The 5,119-nt window shown below is 34.6% G+C and overlaps 1 protein-coding gene across 2 annotated transcripts in view; it reads left to right on the top strand.

Annotated features, from left to right (window-relative positions):
* LOC107668541 (probable JmjC domain-containing histone demethylation protein 2C) overlaps positions 1 to 5,119 on the top strand; it is a 67,924-nt gene that overhangs the window by 998 nt on the left and 61,807 nt on the right. The window lies entirely within an intron of this gene.

Raw genomic sequence — 5,119 nt, 5'->3', positions numbered from 1 at the left:
TGAGTGTGTGTTTGTGTGTGTGTGTGTGTGTGTGTGTCTGTGTGTGTGTGTGTGTGTGGTCATAGCTCAGTGGGACTTCAATCAGACTTTTAATCAGCTGTTGTGAGTCAGTTTATTGCACTGCCGCTGTAGCGCCTAATGCCTCCATCACTGAAACAGCTTCATCACGAGGTGTCTTATTTGCACATTCATTTTATCTGTAAATACTGATATTTACTTCAGACAGATTTTGATAAAGAACGGATACGCATTGCACTACTGCGAAACAACTAATTTGAGAATGTCTATGTAATTACTCCTTAATTATCAATAATACAACACTAAACTGACTTGAACTAAATAATTACAGAGCTGCTTTACAGCAGAATCTGAATTATCTCCATAGTTGAGTTTCCATAATCGATTCTGCTGTTCTCCTGATTATCACGGTGAAGCTGCTTTGACACAATCTGTATCTGTATCATAAAAAGCGCTATAGAAATAAAGTTGGCTTGACCAATACATCATGAAGTGTTACTGGCATTTGTTAGCTTTTCTGGTGTGTATTCACATCCAGGTTTCCAAAACCAAGAAATATGATTTTGAAATAGTGATTTCCTTGGAAAAGTATTATAAAATTTGGTTACACTTTATTGTTGTGTACACTTTAAGGTGTTGTGGTTGCAGTGTAATTATACATTTAAGCACTGAGTAATATTAATTAACAATATCTACTTACTTAGGGTTCAGGTTAGGTTTAGGATTAGTTGCATCATGCATGTAATTATGCATAAGTTACTGTTATTGCTATAGTAAGTACATGTGACAAGGACAATATAAAATAGTGTTAATTATGGGACCCATTTTATATGAAGTGTCTTTAACTGTAATAACATTTAGATTAATCATTTAATATAATGCATTTATTGTGTACATACATGTACATTGTATTTATATTGAGTGTGTGTTTGTGTGTGTGTGTGTGTGTGTGTGTCTGTGTGTGTGTGTGTGTGTGGTCATAGCTCAGTGGGACTTCAATCAGACTTTTAATCAGCTGTTGTGAGTCAGTTTATTGCACTGCCGCTGTAGCGCCTAATGCCTCCATCACTGAAACAGCTTCATCACGAGGTGTCTTATTTGCACATTCATTTTATCTGTAAATACTGATATTTACTTCAAACAGATTTTGAGAAAGAACGGATACGCATTGCACTACTGCGAAACAACTAATTTGAGAATGTCTATGTAATTACTCATTAATTATCAATAATACAACACTAAACTGACTTGAACTAAATAATTACAGAGCTGCTTTACAGCAGAATTGTGTGTGTGTGTGTGTGTGTGTGTGTGTGTGTGTGTGTGTGTGTGTGTGTGTGTGTCTGTGTGTGTGTGTGTGTGTGGTCATAGCTCAGTGGGACTTCAATCAGACTTTTAATCAGCTGTTGTGAGTCAGTTTATTGCACTGCCGCTGTAGCGCCTAATGCCTCCATCACTGAAACAGCTTCATCACGAGGTGTCTTATTTGCACATTCATTTTATCTGTAAATACTGATATTTACTTCAGACAGATTTTGATAAAGAACGGATACGCATTGCACTACTGCGAAACAACTAATTTGAGAATGTCTATGTAATTACTCATTAATTATCAATAATACAACACTAAACTGACTTGAACTAAATAATTACAGAGCTGCTTTACAGCAGAATCTGAATTATCTCCATAGTTGAGTTTCCATAATCGATTCTGCTGTTCTCCTGATTATCACGGTGAAGCTGCTTTGACACAATCTGTATCTGTATCATAAAAAGCGCTATAGAAATAAAGTTGGCTTGACCAATACATCATGAAGTGTTACTGGCATTTGTTAGCTTTTCTGGTGTGTATTCACATCCAGGTTTCCAAAACCAAGAAATATGATTTTGAAATAGTGATTTCCTTGGAAAAGTATTATAAAATTTGGTTACACTTTATTGTTGTGTACACTTTAAGGTGTTGTGGTTGCAGTGTAATTATACATTTAAGCACTGAGTAATATTAATTAACAATATCTACTTACTTAGGGTTCAGGTTAGGTTTAGGATTAGTTGCATCATGCATGTAATTATGCATAAGTTACTGTTATTGCTATAGTAAGTACATGTGACGGACAATATAAAATAGTGTTAATTATGGGACCCATTTTATATGAAGTGTCTTTAACTGTAATAACATTTAGATTAATCATTTAATATAATGCATTTATTGTGTACATACATGTACATTGTATTTATATTTAAAAAATATCTGCTGGTAATTACACCTGTAATTAATTCTTGCATATGCATCCATATGTATGAATCCAAATATAAATGGCTTGAAAAGTCAGGAGTTAATATACATTTTACAAAGATTTTTAGCTCCAACATTTTTGGCTATAAATTGCTTATTGAGAACTCTACAAAATGCTTTTAAATATCCATTAAGGCATCATGAAAGAATGGAAAAACCATGGATATTCATTAGTGAAAAGCTGTGGGAACCCCGCACGTTACTAAATGCACTAAATGCATGTTGACTTCAGTACAGTTCATTTGGTTTGAATCTTTGCTGGCACTCTGTGCACTGCAGTAGACATATTTGCATTTTTACAACTGTGAAGTTAATTATGAGGGTCAAAGGCACACTTTCCTCCTACACTAGTGCTCAGTGAAAGAGCACATCACCCTCTGAGGATCGTACTGCGTAACTGATTGAACATGTTGTGGCGGTTTGTTTCATTGACATTTAAAGTGTAAATCAAATGTACAGTATGTATTCCACTAGGGTGCAAAACATGGAAATTAATTGTTGTTTCTATGTAGGAACGTTGTTCTGTTATCTGGGAAGTGCCCTGTGTTTTATTCGTTCTCTCTGATGTCAGTGTTTGTGCACATTGATAGTTTAGTCGCGCTGTCATATGTTTCCAGCTGTGTACGTGTGTGAATGAGAATGAAAAGTGTGTGACTAGTTTATTACTGGTGTTGTTGCTCAGATCATATGTGGTTTGATTGGTTGGCAGAGGCTTGCATTCATGTGTGTGCATATCCGTCATTCATTTTCCCAGTACAGGTGCAGGATTGCTTGTATATCTGAAAGGTGTGTGTGTGTGTTTGTCTAACATGCTCTTTATGGTTATAAACTCGCACCGGCAGGATTTTCTCACTGTGTGAGAGTTTGTTCGCCCTCTGAGAGGTCAATTGTTTCAGAGAAAACTGTAATCTTGTAAAGTACTGTAGTCTATTTATTTGTATTGTGTCCTCAGTTTAGTTCTGCTGTGAAAAATCTCTCTGGTTGTAGTTTTATTTTTAAAGCTGGGGAATATACAGCTCGGTTTGTTTACCAGAACAGCTGTTGGTTTTCTCTCCTGGTGTATTTATGTGTTTGTATTTCATGAGATTGTAAGTGCATGTGTGTTAGTGTGTATTTGTCTTTGGGGACTCATGTCTTTTACACCATTGGCTAGACAATGTCCCCGTGGCAACAGCGGCTTATCCGTGTGACTGACAGCTTTCCCTGGGTTACAACCTCCTGTCGTGTTACACACACACACACACACACACAGATATCTCCTAATGCTTCTCATCTCCTTCACAACCTGTTGTTTTACTGTGCTGTTCTCTCATGGGTTTACCACAAACACTGGTTTGCTTGAATTTCCAAATATCTGCAATGTGTCCTGACTTGACAGCTTGAGATACGCACTATTTAAAACTACATGAAAAATATCATTGTATGTTCTATAAAACAGATGGTTGCAGTCCTGTATGCTAATGGGTGAATATGGCAAAACAGTTGTACTAAATTACACACTTGCACAAATATTAACTGCTGTACTCTCAGGAAAAAAAGGTTCCTTTTCAAAAGACATACCTTTGTACCAAAGGGTCCATATTGGTACATTAAAGGTACAAATTAGCTCCTAAAGTGTACAAATTAATACCTAAAAGGTACAGAAGTGTACATTTTGAAAAGGTACCGTCACAGTGACAGCTTTTGTACCTTTTTTCTGAGAGTGTATGAATTAAATGTGATGGAAAAAATACACTTTCATTCATTTTCGAAAAGCAAATTAAGATATATTTAATGAAACATAAGAGATTCCTGTACATCCATTGAAAGTCCAGGCAAGCAAACCATTGATGCTTCAGAAAGTTCATACAGATATCATAAAAGTATTCCATATGAATAGGGCAGTTTAATGAGGGGAAATTCTTGATGACAGAATTTAAAAATTTTGTGAAAATTGTGTAAATATCATCATTCATTATACTCAAACATGACACATATTTTAAAAAATTTATAAATAAATAAATCTGATCCTCAGTGATCTGACCCTTAAAATGACTTTTATTGGTGTACCAACTGGATCTCACACGAAAAAGTAACTATTTTACGTGATGGTGATTTCGCATTAATTAACCTAATATTTTTTTTAAAAGTAAGTCCACCCCACCCCTAAACATAACCGTCACTTGGGCGTAAGCAGATCATAGAAAATGAGACAATATAAATTCATACGTATTAGCCACCAAAAACATGAGATTTTCCATGAGATTGTGTTGGTGTAAGCTAATATATTTAGCTTGAATCATTCATGTTCAATTATATTTTTGACTTTGAAAAGAAAATAGACTTTCTCATAATGTGATTGTGTATATATTGTAATGCTGCACATTATATCTTTAGCCATGACCATATTCACAATATCGCTCAGTAGGGCTGTGCGATATTGAAGAAAAATGCGATATGCGATACCTTGTTAAAAAATGCGATATTCGATATGCGATACGATATTGCTTAAAGTGTGTAAAATCAATTTCAATTATATTTTAAAATATTTAATATAAAAATGAAAATTATATAACCAATTTGTTTCACATTCTTTCTTGGAAAAGAAAGAATCACTACAACTTCTGAAAGTGACCAGCAGTGTTTTAGCATTACATAAAGTAATGTCATAAATCAGAACATGTCATTTTAGCATCAGTGTGAACATACAAACAAAAAAAATCAATGACACTAATTTTATATCATTGTAACTTTGCTTTCCATACACTTTAAGTACTTCTTCATATACCACAGCAAAAACTATAGTCTGAGAAAGTTCAAACATGA

This window comes from Sinocyclocheilus anshuiensis, unplaced genomic scaffold (genome assembly GCF_001515605.1).
Source record: "Sinocyclocheilus anshuiensis isolate Anshui unplaced genomic scaffold, SAMN03320099.WGS_v1.1 scaffold3132, whole genome shotgun sequence".
Classification (NCBI taxonomy): Eukaryota; Metazoa; Chordata; class Actinopteri; order Cypriniformes; family Cyprinidae; genus Sinocyclocheilus; species Sinocyclocheilus anshuiensis.
The sequence above is the reverse complement of the archived record's forward strand: the minus strand, read 5'-3'. Positions and strand labels throughout refer to the sequence as shown.